At 45.7% G+C, this 14,822-nt stretch overlaps 1 protein-coding gene across 6 annotated transcripts in view; it reads left to right on the top strand.

Annotated features, from left to right (window-relative positions):
- Positions 1 to 14,822, top strand: part of ank2b (ankyrin 2b, neuronal) — a 1,291,078-nt gene that overhangs the window by 1,208,651 nt on the left and 67,605 nt on the right. The gene's annotated exons all lie outside the window — the stretch shown is intronic.

The raw sequence follows: 14,822 nt of genomic DNA, 5'->3' as shown, positions 1-14,822 counted from the left end.
AGCCGAACCCGTGGCCACCATTGTCGGGCCAACCTCGGAATTGGCCTGACAAATAAAATAAAATGGAGGCGCCGGCAGTGCGCCCTCCCCATTAAGGGCGGACACGCTTCCCAGGCACACACAGCTTCTCGCAGGGGAAAGCTGTCAGTGGTACCAACTGGCGGCGATGCCACTCCCACGGGGCAATTTCCCACTAGGGTCAGTAACGGGGTCACCGCCAGCTGGTGTGGGGTTGGCGTGTGCCCGACAGAGCGGCAACATGGGCGGTGGGTAAACCCGTTTCTGCCGCTCCCGCCCACGGGCAATTTCAGATGGGTCAGCCCATCCGTCTGCCCCGGTCGGTGAGGCCTATCTGCTACATTGCCGCCTCTTAGAGCAGTAATGGAGCTTAAGGCAATTTTGGCCCCTCTTTGTTGAAATACATTTATTAATACAAGCCTATATTATATATAAAATGCAAGTCTGAATTATGTTCAGCACAAGATACCTCCTGTCTCAATAATACTACCAGAAACATAACAGTCCACTAACAGTGTTGTGTCATTACTTGTTTCCAGTTAATTATATTGGTCAGTTCAAAGTATTGCAATCTATTGTTCTTGAAAATATAGTTAATTTTTTTTTAAGTATCAGGGTTTGCCCCAGAATTGTTAAATTGTTATGTTGTCAGCACATCTCGGACTTTGCTGCCCCATCCCTTCTCACCCAGCCAGACCACCTCTCAGCTCTTCCCTCTCAGGTACTTTGTCATCACCGAATTCCTACTCCAACCTTTCATTACCCCTGCCATCATCCCAGGTTGAGTGTCCCACAGCTACTCTCGGTGCCTCTCTTGGTATCTTCCAATGTGGCACCCACCACTTGCTTAGGAGCAGTAACATCAACAGTCCCAATTCCTTCTCTTTCGCCAACCTTCCCACATTCTGCACCCACTGGGGGCTAACCTCAGCAACCTCCTTCTTGTCCTACTAACCACACCTAGCACCACTCTCAACAATCACTGCCTCATTCTGCTTTTTCCTCCAGAATACCAGCTCACGTATGAGCAAGGCCCATGTCATCCTCAATCTTATTGTAGACAATCATATTGGGATCCAGGCTTTGAATAAACATGGCTCACGCTCCCTTGCCGAGGCCTCCCAGCCTGGCTATACTGACCATCACCCCCACCTCACTGAAATTGCCGCAGTGGCAACATGGCCCTCATCAGCAAGTCATACCTTGGCATTTCCCAGTACTCTTCTGGCACCTTTTCCTTCAAGCACCTAGCCATGTTCCACATCTTTCGCCTCTCCTTTAAAATCCTTTCGCCTCTCCTTTAAAATCCTCCCTCTTTTTCTCTCTCAGCCTCTGCACTGATCCCCATTCTTGGTGATTTCAATCTCCATCTCAGCTCTCCTTGCCCTCCCTCCTCTGAATTGACTGCCATCCTGTCTTTCCTAAATTTCTCCCACAATATAAACTCTCCCACCATTTTCATGGCTACTTCCTCGACCTTACCATCTCCCATGGCCTCCCGAACTGCATAAACATTGACCCTCCATTCTCATGATAGCTGTTGATTTGTTCAACCACTCCCTCACCTCCATCTTTGATGCCCTTCTCCCCAACTATTGACAGTCTCCCATCCTAGTCATTCCACAGTACAGTCCCTATTTTTGCTCCCTTAAATGGAAGTGGTGCAAACATAAGCATTTCTGGCACATAACTAGCTTAGCCATCCACCACTAGATCTGGCTGGCAACAGCAGGAAATTCCACCAAAACCATCCACTACTTTAAGGTCATCCTGGAGGACAATGCTAACCTGTTTGCTAGCCTTTTTGCTGTCAACTGTCTCCTTAAACCTGTCGCCCTGAACAACTTCTCCCACCGTCACCACTAGCAAGTGCTAAGAGCTCATGGATTTCTTTGTCACTGAAGTGGAGTTCATGGCCCCGATATTTACGGGGAGGCTGAAAACGGCCGAAGAACCCGGACAGGCCAGGATCTGGAGGTCATGCCGAATTTAACAACCTCATTGTCGTTTTTTGATGCGTTTCCTACCTGACCATTGGCCAAATTGACAGCCTGGCCGATGACCGGGAGGGTCAAGAGGTCATAGCCAGGGACTCTTTGGGATGGTCCCCAGCATTTAGGAGGGGTGAAGGACGGCGATCAGGAGGGGCGAGGCCGAAAGTACCGTGAGGGGTTGGAGAGAGCACTCTTACTCCTCCTGTCCCACATGGAGTGCTGGAAAAGCACTAACCTTGGGGAGCCGGCAGCTCCTGCCTCGTATTTGTTGTCGGGACCTGGGAACCTGCGGAAATGCAGTGAATTTCAAATCATGCACTCAATTGCACTGTGGCAGCCTGATTTAAATATGTTCATGAAGTGTCTTGCCTCTCCGTGGCGGATCACTTGAGTGCCACGAAACCAGACACTAAAAACGTCAACGGCCGAGCATGCCGAGTTAGGGCCGCCTTTCGCGTATTTAATGGTTCAACCCACACCCCCCACCCCCCCGTAACCTTTTCTCACCTGTCGTGGGGGAGGATGGTTAATATCGATGCTGATCTGTTCAGCCTCCTTTGCTGCTTGCTTCCATTCCTCTCTAAGGTCCTGGAATATATCATTCAACTGTTCCCAGTTCGATGTCCACATCTCCTAAAGCCCCGTACTTCAGTAGCACCAGTCAGTTTTCTGCCCCAGTTGCAGCACTGATAGACCCTAACCAAAGTGAAGAGCAACATTCTTTCTGACTGTGACTGTGCTGCATTGTTCCTCGTACTGCTCAACCGATTTGCAGCCTTTGACACATTTCATCAGGGTATCCTCCTCCAATGCCTATCTTCTATTGTCCAGATCGATGGGATTGTACTCACTTGGTTCCACTCATACTTTTCCAATCATAACCAGAGCATCTCCACCAATCACTTACCTTCTCACTTTTGCACCATCATCGTTCCAGTCCCTCAAGGATACATGCTGCGCTTGACACCATCATCTGCAAAAACAGAGTCAGCTTGTGTATGTATGTTGATGACACCAAGCTCTACCCCTCCCCACCTTTCCCAACCCTTTACTACCTGTGCTATCAACCTGTCCATCTGAAATCCAGTCTTAGATGAGTCTCAATTTCCTTTCGCTAAGCATTAGGAATATTGAAAGCATTATCTTTAATCGTTGGCACAAATCCTGTATCCTCGTCACCAGCTCCATCCTCCTCCTTGTCTGCTGTCGGGATAAACCAGACTGTCCATAACCTCAACATCCTATTCAATCCCAAACTGAGTTTCCCACTCCATATCCTCTTCCTCACAAAGATAGCCTACTTCTATCTCCATAATATTTTCAACCTGTGCCCTTATCTCAGCCCATGTGCAGCTGAAACACTCATTCATGCCTTTGTCACATGCAGACTCAATGGCTTAGATTTTCATCTTCACTACATGAACAATAATTTAGCAGAGCAAATTGCTCAGCCATTATAGAACACATCCAATTTCTATTCCGTTGATTTCAATGGATGCGGCAGTTTCAATTTGCCTTGCTGATTAATATTTATCGTCATTTTCATTGAATAATGGAATAGTACAACACAGAAGGAGACAATTCTGCCCATCTAGTCGGCACTGGCTCTTTTGAAGAGCAATCTAGTTAGTCCCACTTGCCTGCTCTTTCCCCATATCCATGCAATTTTTTCTCCTTCAAGTATTTATCCAATTCACTTTTGAAGACTACGATTGAATCAGTATCCACTACCCGATCAGGCAGTGCATTCCAAATCCTAACCACTCGTTGCAAAAAAATGTTTTCCCTCATGTCGCCTCTGGTTCTTTTGCCAATCACCTTAAATCTATGCCCTCTGGTTATGGATCTTAAGCCATTGGAAACAGTTTCTCTTTATTTACTTTATCTAAACCTTTCATGATTTTGAACACCTCTATCAAATCTCCTCTTGGCTTTCTCTGCTCTCAGAAGAACAGCCCCCTCTAGTCTATTCATATAACTGTAATTTTTTTCCCCTGATGTCACCTCTGCTTCTTTTGCAGTTACTGTAAATCTGAGTCCTCTGGTTACTGATCCTTCTGCCACTGGAAATAGTAGCTCCTTATTTACTTTATCAAAACCATTCATGATTTTGAACACCTTTATCAAATCTCCCCTTAACCTTCTCTGCTCTGAGGAGAACATCCCCAGTTTCTCTTGCCTCTCCACATAACTGAAACCTTTCATCCCTGGTACTACTCGAGTAAATCTCCTCTGCACCTTCTCTAAGGCTTTGACATTCTTCGCAAAGTGAAGTGCGCAGAGTTCGACACAGTACTCCAGCTGACTCTTAACCAGTGTTTTAGAAAGGTTTAGCATAACTTCCTTGCTTTTGTACTCTGTGTCTCATAGAAACATAGAAAATAGGTGCAGGAGTAGGCCATTCGGCCCTTCGAGCCTGCACCACCATTCAATAAGATCATGGCTGATCATTCACCTCAATACCCCTGTCCTGCTTTCTCCCCATAACCCTTGATTGCTTTAGCCGTCAGGGCCATATCTAACTCCCTCTTGAATATATCTAACGAACTGGCATCAACAACTCTGCGGTTGAGAATTCCAGAGGTTAACAACTCTCTGAGTGAAGAAGTCTAACCTCATCTCAGTCCTAAATGGCTTACCCCTTATCCTTCGACTGTGACCCCTGGTTCTGGACTTCCCCAACATCGGGAACATTCTTCCTGCATCTAACTTGTCCAGTCCCATCAGAATTTTACATGTTTCTATGAGATCCCCTCTCATTCTTCTAAATACCAGTGAATACAGGCCCAGTCGATTCAGTCTCTCGTCATATGTCACTCCCGCCATCCAGGGAATCAGTCTGGTGAATCTTCGCTGCACTCCCTCAATAGCAAGAACGTCCTTCCTCAGATTAGGAGACCAAAACTGAGCACAATATTCCATGTGAGGCCTCACCAAGGCCCTGTACAACTGAATTAAGATCTCCCTGCTCCGATACTCAAATCCCCTAGCTATGAAAGCCAACATGCCATTTGCTTTCTTCACCGCCTGCTGTATCTGCATGCCAACTTTCAATGACTAATGTACCATGACACCCAGGTCTCGTTGCACCTCCCCTTTTCCTAATCTGTCACCATTCCGATAGTATTCTGCCTTCATGTTTTTGCCACCAAAGTGGATAACCTCAAATGTATACACATTATACTGCTCCTGCCATGCATTTGCCCACTCACCTAACCTGTCCAAGTCACCCTGCAGCCTCTTAGCATCCTCCTCACAGCTTACACCACCACCCAGCTTAGTGTCATCTGCAAACTTGGAGATATTGCACTCAATTCCTTCATCTAAATCATTGATGTATATTGTAAATAGCTGGGGTCCCAGCACTGAGTCCTGCGGCACCCCACTAGTCACTGGCTGCCATTCTGAGAAGGACCCATTTATCCCTACTCTCTGCTTCCTGTCTGCCAACCAGTTCTCTATCCACGTTAAAACATTACCCCCAATACCATGTGCTTTAATTTTACACACTAATCTCTTGTTTGCGACCTTGTCAAAAGTCTTATGAAAGTCCAAATACACCACATCCACTGGTTCTCCCTTGTCCAATCTACTAGTTACATCCTCAAAAAATTCTCGATGATTTGTCGAGCATGATTTCCCTTTCATAAATCCATGCAGACTTGGACCGATCCTGTCACTGCTTTACAAATGTGCTGCTATTTCATCTTTAATTCACATTTATCCACATTATATTGCATCTGCCATGCATTTGCCCACTCACCTAACCTGTCCAAATCACCCTGACTGCAAAAGCTTCTATAGATATGTAAAGTGAAAAAGATTAGTGAAGGCGAATGTAGGAAGACACAAATAACCTTCCGGAAGTACTAGGGGACCGAGGGTCTAGTGAGAAGGAGGAACTGAAGGAAATCCTTATTAGGCGGGAAATTGTGTTAGGGAAATTGATGGGAATGAAGGCTGATAAACCCCCGGGGCCTGATAGTTTGCATCCCAGAGTACTTCGGGAAGTGGCCCTAGAAATAGAGGATGCATTGATGTTAGCCTGACATCAGTAGTGGGGAAAATGTTCGAATCAATTATTAAAGATGAAATAACAGCGCATTTGGAAGCAGTGACAGGATCGGTCCAAGCCAGCATGGATTTATGAAAGGGAAATCATGCTTGACAAATCCTCTAGAATTTTTTGAGAAAGTAACTAGTAGAATGGACAAGGGAGAACCAGTGGATGTGGTGTATTTGGACTTTCAAAAGGATTTTGACAAGGTTCCACACAAGAGATTGGTGTGCAAAATTAAAGCACATGGTATTGGGGGTAATGTACTTACATGGATAGAGAACTGGCTGGCAGACAGGAAGCAGAGAGTCGGGATAAACGGGTCCTTTTCAGAATGGCAGGCAGTGACTAGTGGGGTACCGCAGGGCTCAGTGCGGGGACCCCAGCTATTTACAATATACATTAATGATTTGGATGAAGGAATTGAGTGTAATATCTCCAAGTTTGCAGATGACACTAAACTGGGTGGCGGTGTGAGCAGTGAGGAGGATGCTAAGAAGCTGCAGAATGACTTGGACAGATTAGGTAAATGGGCAAATGCATGGCAGATGCAGTATAATGTGGATAAATATGAGGTTATCCACTTTGGTGGCAAAAACACGAAGGCAGAATATTATCTGAATGGTGTCAGATTAGGAAAAGGAGAGGTGCAACGAGACCTAGGTGTCATGGTACAGCAGTCATTGAAAGTTGGCATGCAGGTACAGCAGGCGGTGAAGTAGGCAAATGGTATGTTGGCCATCATAGCTCGGGGATTTGAGTATAGGAGCAGGGAGGTCTTACTGCTGTGGTACAGAGCCTTGGTGAGGCCTCACCTGGAATATTGTGTTCAGCTTTGGTCTCCTAATCTGAGGAAGGACATTCTTGTTATTGAGGGAATGCAGCGAAGGTTTACCAGACTGATTCCTGGGATGGCTGGACAGACATACGAGGAGAGATTGGATCAACTGGGCCTTTATTCACTGGAGTTTAGAAGGATGAGAGGGGAACTCATAGAAATATATAAAATTCTAATGGAACTGGACAGGTTAGATGCAGGAAGAATGTTCCCGATGTTGGGAAATCCAGAACCAGGGGACACAGTCTAAGGATAAGGGGTAAGCCATTTAGGATTGAGATGAGGAGAAACTTCTTCACTCAGAGAGTTGTTAACCTGTGGAATTCCCAACCGCAGAGTGTTGTTGATGCCAGTTCTTTGGATATATTCAAGAGGGAGTTAGATATGGCTCATACAGCTAAAGGGATCAAGGGGTATGGAGAGAAAGCAGGAAAGGGGTACTGAGGTGGATGATCAGCAATTATCTTATTGAATGGTGCTGCATGCTCAAAGGGCCCAATGGCCTACTCCTGCACCTATTTTCTATGTTTAATAATTGATTCCAACATTTTCCCGCGACTGATGTCAGGCTAACCGGTCTATAATTCCCTGTTTTCTCTCTTTCCTCCTTTTTAAAAAAGTGGTGTTACATTAGCTACGCTCCAGTCCATAGGAACTGATCCAGAGTCGATAGACTGTTAGAAAATGCTCACCAATGCATCCACTATTACGAGAGCCACTTCCTTAAGTACTCTGGGATGCAGACTATCAGGCCCTGGGAATTTATCGGCCTTCAATCCCATCAATTTCCCTAACACAATTTCCTGACTAATGAGGATTGCCCTCAGTTCCTCCTTCTCGCTGGACCCTCGGTCCCCTAGTATTTCCGGAAGGTTATATTTGTCTTCCTTCGTGAAGACAGAACCAAAGTATTTGTTCAATTGGGCTGCCATTTCTTTGTTCCCCATTATAAATTCACCTGATTCTGACTGCAAGGGACCTACGTTTGTCTTCATTAATCTTTTTCTCTTCATATAGCTATAGATGATCTTGCGGTCAGTTTATATGTTCCCAGCAAGCTTCCTCTCATACTTTATTTTCCCCCTCCTAATTAATCCCTTTGTCCTTCTCTGCTGAATTCTAAATTTCTGCCAGTTGTCAGGTTTGCTACTTTTTCTGGCCAATTTATATGCCTCTTCCTTGGATACAACACTATCCCTAATTTCCCTTGTTAGCTACGGTTGAGCCACCTTCCACGTTTTGTTTTTGCTCCAGACAGGGATTACAATTGTTGAGGTTCATCCATGTGATCTTTAAATGTCTGGCATTGCCTATCCACTGTCAACCCTTTAAGTATCATTCGCCAGTCTATTCTAGCCAATTCACATCTCATACCATCGAAGTTACCTTTCCTTAATTTCAGGACCCTAGTCTCTGAATTAACTGTTTCACTCTCCATCTTAATAAAGAATTATACCATATTATGGTCACTCTGCCCCAAGGGGGGCCTCGCACAACAAGATTGCTAATTAGTCCTTTCTCATTATATATCACCCAGTCTAAGATGGCCAGTCCTCTCGTTGGTTCCTCAACATATTGGTCAAGAAAACCATTCCGAATACACTCCAGGAAATCCTCCTCCACCGTATTGCTACTAGTTTGGTTAGCCCAATCTATAGGTAGATTAAAGTCACTCATGATAATAGCTGTACCTTTATTGCATGCATCCCTAATTTCTTGTTTGATGCTGTCCCCAACCTCACTACTACTGTTTGGTGGTCTGTACACAACTCCCACTAGTGTTTTCTGCCCTTTGGTATCCTGCAGCTCTACCCATACAGATTCCACATCATCCAAGCTAATGTCCTTCCTTACTATTGCGTTAATCTCCTCTTTAACCAACAACGCTACCCCACCTCCTTTTCCTTTCTGTCTCTCCTTCCTGAATAATGAATACTATGTGGATATACACTGGATTTTAAAATCCAGAATGCAAACATATTACTTTTGGTTTGCATGTTCCTTAAACTTAAATTTAAACTTATTAAATCAGGAGCAGTTTAACCTATTCCAATTTGTTATTCGTTAATTGCTGCCTGCGCAGTTAATTCGTCCACCTTATTACGAATACTCCTCGCATTGAGGCACAGAGCCTTCAGGATTGTCTTTTTAACACACTTTGTCCCTTTAGAATTTTGCTGTAATGTGGCCCTTATTGATTTTTGCCTTGGGTTTCTCTGCCCTCTGCTTTTACTTTTCTTCTTTCTATTTTTTGCTTCAGCCCCCATTTTACTTCCCTCTGTCTCCCTGCATAGGTTCCCATCCCCCTGCCATATTAGTTTAACCCCTCCCCAACAGCACTAGAAAACACTCCCCCTAGGATATTCGTTCCGGTCCTGCCCAGATGCAGAGCGTCCAGTTTGTACTGGTCCCACCTCCCCCAGAACCGGTTCCAATGTCCCAGGAGTTTGAATCCCTCCCTCCTGCACCACTCCTCAAGCCACGTATTCATCTTAGCTATCCTGCCATTTCTACTCTGACTAGCACGTGGCACTGGTAGCAATCCTGAGATTACTACCTTTGAGGTCCTACTTTTTAATTTAACTCCTAGCTCCCTAAACTCAGCTTGGAGGACCTCATCCTGTTTTTTACCTATATTTTTGGTACCTATATGTACCACGACAGCTGGCTGTTCATCCTCCCCCTCCAGAATGCGCTGCAGCCGCTCCAAGACATCCTTGACCCTTGCACCAGGGAGGCAATATACCATACTAGAGTCTTGTTTGCGGCCGCAGAAACGTCTATCTATTCCCCTTACAATAGAATCCCCGACCACTATAGCTCTCCCACTCTTTTTCCTGCCCTCCTGTGCAGCAGAGCCACACCTGGTGCCATGAACTTGGCTGCTGCTGCCTTCCCCTGATGAGTCATCTCCCCCAACAATACCCAAGGTTGTGTATCTGTTTTGGAGGGAGATGCCCGCAAGGGACCCCCACACCACCTTCCTTCCACTGCTCTTCCTGATGGTCACCCATTCCTTGTCTGCCTGAGTAACCTTTACCTGCGGTGTGACCAACTCACTAAACATGTTATTCACGACAATCCTCAGCATCATGGATGCTCCAGAGTGAATCCATGTGCAGCTCCAGTGCCGCAATGCGGTCTGTCAGGAGCTGCAACTGGATGCACTTCCTGCACATGTAGTCGTCAGGGAGTGGAAGCGGCCCTGTCTTCCCCCATAGCACAGGAGGAGCATGACACGGGTTTGGGCTGTTTATAAAGCCAAAGATCCCATATGCCTTTCTCACAGACTTCGCAACTTGTCCTGCTACTTTAAAAGAATTGTGTATGTGCACCCCCAGGTCCCTCTGTTCTTGAACCTTTTCAAAATTGTACCATTTAGTTGATATTTCCTCTCAACATTCTTCCGACCAAAATGGATTACTTCACACTTCTCTGTGCTAAATTTAATCGGCCGTGTGCCTTCCCATTTCACCACTCTGTCATTGTCCTCCTGTGGTCTGTTACTATCCTCCTCACTGTTGACTACGTTTCCAAGTTTTGTGTCATCTACAAACTTTGTAATTATGGCCTGTATACCCAAGCCCAGGTTATTAATATATACCAAAAGGGGCAGTAGTCCCAGCACCAACCACTGAGGGATACCACTGCACACTTCCCTCCAGTCTCAAAAAGAACTATTCACCACTGCTCTCTGCTTTCTGTCCTTTAGGTAATTACATATTCATGCTGACACTGCCCCTTTAATCCCATGGGCTTCAGTTTTGTTACCAAGCTTAATATGAGGCACTTTATCAAACACCACATGTGTACAACATCAACTGCACTACCCTCATCCACTCCCTCCGTTACTTCATAAAAGAACTCAATCAAGTTAGTGAAACATGATTTGCCTTTAACAAATCCATGCTGGCCTTCATTTATTAACCCATATTTTTCTCACCTGGAAATCTGCCGTCTTTACCTGATCTGGCCTATATGTGACTCCAGACCCACAGCAATGTGGTTGACTCTTAACTGCCCTCTGAAATGGCCTAGCTAACCACTCAGTTATATATTACACAAAACAATAATAAGAATTTAAAAAAACAGACGGACCACCCGGCATTAACCACAGCACCGGCTTCGCACACGATGACGGGATTCCCAGCCCAGGCGACCTTGCAAAGTCCTTCTCACTAACATCTGGGTACTTGCATCAACATTGGGAGAGCTGTCCCACAGACTAATTAAGCAACAGCCTGACATCATCATACTCACAGAATCATATCTTTCAGCCAATGTTTCAGACTCCTCCATCACCATCTCTGGGTATGTCCTGTCCCAACGGCAGGACAGACCCACCAGAGGTGGCCGCGCAATGGTACACAGTTGGAAGGGAGTAGCCTTGGGAGTCCTTAACATTGACTCATAGCTTCAGGTTAAGCATGAGCAAGGAAACCTCCTGCTAATTACCACCTACCACCCTCCTCCAGCTGATGAATCAGTTCTCCCCCATCTAGAACATAACTTGGAAGAAGCACTGAGGATAGCAAGGGCACAGAATGTACTCTGGGTGGGGTACTTCAATGTCCATCATTAAGATTGGCTCAGTAGCACAACTACTGACCGGGTTGACCGAGTTCTGAAGAACATAGCTGCCAGATTGGGCCTTCAGCAGGTGGTAAGAGTACCAACAGGAGGGAAAAACCTACTTGACCTCGTCTTCACCAATCTACGTGTCACAGATGTATCAGTCCAGGAGAGTATTGGTAGCAGTGACCACTGCACAGTCCTTGTGGAGACGAAGTCCCGTCTTCACACTGAGGACACCCTCCATCGTGTTGTGTGGCATTACCACCGTGCTAAATGGAATAGATTCAGAACAGATCTACCAGCTCAAAACTGGGCATCCATGAGGTGCTGTGGGCCATCAGCAGCCGCAGAATTGTATTCCACCATAATCTGTAACCTCATGGTCCGGCATATCCCTCACTCTACCGTTACCATCAAGTCTGGGGACCAACTCTGTTTCAATGAGGAGTACAGAAGAGCATACCAGGAGCAGCACCAGGTGTACCTAAAAGTGAGGTGCCAACCTGGTGAAGAGCACAGGACTTAGGCTTCATGAATATTCCCATCCTCAATGATGGAGAAGCCCATCACGCAAGTGCAAAAGACAAGGCCTAAGTTTGCAACCACCTTCAGCCAGATGTGCTGAGTGGATGATCAATATTGGTCTCCTCCTAAGGTCCCCACCATTACAGAAGCCAGTCTTCAGCCAATTCGATTCACTCCATGTGATATCACGAAGCGGCTGAATGCACTGGATACAGCAAAGGCTATGGGCCCCGACAATATCCCAGCTGTCATGCTGATGACTTGTGCTCCAGAACTAGCCGCGCCTCTAGCCAAGTTGTTCCAGTACAGGTGCAACACTGGCATCTATCCAACAATGTGGAAAATTGCCTAGGTATGTCCGGTCCACAAAAAGCAGGACAAATCCAATTCAACCAATTACCACCTCATCAGTCTACTCTCAAACATTAGCAATGTGATGGAAGGTGTCATTGACAGTGCTATTAAGCAACACTTACTAACGAATAACCTGCTCACTGAAGTTTAGGTTGGGTTCCGCCAGGATCACTCGGTTCCAGACCTCATTACAGCCTTGGTCCAAACATGGACAAAAGAGCTGAATTCCAGAGGTGATGTGAGAGCGACTGCCCTTGACTCAAGGCAGCATTTGACCGAGTGTGGTCTAGTAAAATTGAAGTCAATGGGAATCAGGGGGAAGACGCTACTGGCTGGAGTCTTACCTAGCACAAACATAGAAACATGGCAAATAAGTGCAGGAGTCGGCTATTCGGCCCATCGAGCCTGCACCACCATTCAATGAATTCATGGCTGAACATGTAACTTCAGTACCCCATTCCTGCTTTCTCGCCATACCCCTTGATCCCCCTAGTAGTAAGGACTACATCTAACTCCTTTTTGAATATATTTAGTGAATTGGCCTCAACAACTTTCTGTGGTACAGAATTCCACAGGTTCACCACTCTCTGGGTGAAGAAGTTTCTCCTCATCTCGGTCCTAACTGGCTTACCCCTTATCCTTAGACTGTGACCCCTGGTTCTGGACTTCCACAGCATTGGGAACATTCTTCCTGCATCTAACCTGTCTAAACCCGTCAGAATTTTAAAAGTTTCTATGAGATCCCCTCTCATTCTTCTGAACTCCAGTGAATACAAGCCCAGCTGATCCAGTCTTTCTTGATATATCAGTCCCGCCATCCCGCGAATCAGTCTGATGAACCTTCGCTGCACTCCCTCAATAGCAAGAATGTCCTTCCTCAAGTTAGGAGACCAAAACTGTACACAATACTCCAGGTGTGGCCTCACCAAGGCCCTGTACAACTGTAGTAACACCTCCCTGCTCCTGTACTCAAATCCCCTCGCTATGAAGGCCAACATGCCATTTGCTTTCTTAACCGCCTGATGTACCTGCATGCCAACCTTCAATGACTGATGTACCATGAAACCCAGGTCTTGTTGCACCTCCCCTTTTCCTAATCTGTCACCATTCAGATAATAGTCTGTCTCTGTTTTTACCACCAAAGTGAATAACCTCACATTTATCCACATTATACTTCATCTGCCATGCATTTGCTCACTCACCTAACCTATCCAAGTCACTCTGCAGCCTCATAGCATCCTCCTCGCAGCTCACACTGCCACCCAACTTAGTGTCATCCTCAAATTTGGAGATACTACATTTAATCCCCTCTTCTAAATCATTAATGTACAATGTAAACAGCTGGGGCCCCAGCACAGAACCTTGCGGTACCCCACTAGTCACTGCCTGCCATTCTGAAGAGTACCCAATTACTCCTACTCTTTGCTTCCTGTCTGCCAACCAGTTCTCAATCCATGTCAGCACACTACCCCCAATCCCATGTGCTTTAACTTTGCATATTAATTTCTTGTGTGATACCTTGTCGAAAGCTTTCTGAAAGTCCAAACACACCACATCAACTGGTTCTCCCTTGTCCACTCTACTGGAAACATCCTCAAAAAATTCCAGAAGATTTGTCAAGCATGATTTCCCTTTCACAAATCCATGCTGACTTGGACCTATCATGTCACCTTTTTCCAAATGCGCTGCTATGACATCCTTAATAATTGATTCCATCATTTTACCCACTACCGATGTCAGGCTGACCGGTGTATAATTCCCTGTTTTCTCTCTCCCTCCTTTTTTAAAAAATGGGATTACATTGGCTACCCTCCACTTCAGAGGAACTGATCCAGAGTCCATGGAATGTTGGAAAATGACTGTCAATGCATTCGCCATTTCCAAGGCCACCTCCTTAAGTACTCTGGGATGCAGATCATCAGGCCCTGGGGATTTATCGGTCTTCAATCCCATCAATTTCCCCAACACAATTTCCCGACTAATAAGGATTTCCCTCAGTTCCTCCTCCTTCCTAGACCCTCTGACCCCTTTTATATCTGGAAGGTTGTTTGTGTCCTCCTCAGTGAATACCGAACCAAAGTACTTGTTCAATTGGTCTGCCATTTCTTTGTTCCCCGTTATGACTTCCCCTGATTCTGTTTGTCTTTCCTAACCTTTTTCTCTTTATATATCTATAGAAGCTTTTGCAGTCCGTTTTAATGTTCCCTGCAAGTTTCCTCTCGTACTCTATTTTCCCTGCCCTAATCAAACCCTTTGTCCTCCTCTGTTGAGTTCTAAATTTCTCCCAGTCTCCGGGTTTGCTGCTATTTCTGGCCAATTTGTATACCACTTCCTTGGCTTTAATACTATCCCTGATTTCCCTTGATAGCCACGGTTGAGCCACCTTCCCTTTTTTATTTTTACGCCAAATAGGGATGTACAATTGTTGTAGTTCATCCATGCAATCTCTAAATGTCTGCCA

The sequence above is a fragment of the Pristiophorus japonicus genome, chromosome 2 (genome assembly GCF_044704955.1).
Source record: "Pristiophorus japonicus isolate sPriJap1 chromosome 2, sPriJap1.hap1, whole genome shotgun sequence".
Taxonomy (NCBI): Eukaryota; Metazoa; Chordata; class Chondrichthyes; family Pristiophoridae; genus Pristiophorus; species Pristiophorus japonicus.
This window is presented reverse-complemented; position numbering and strand designations above follow the sequence as displayed.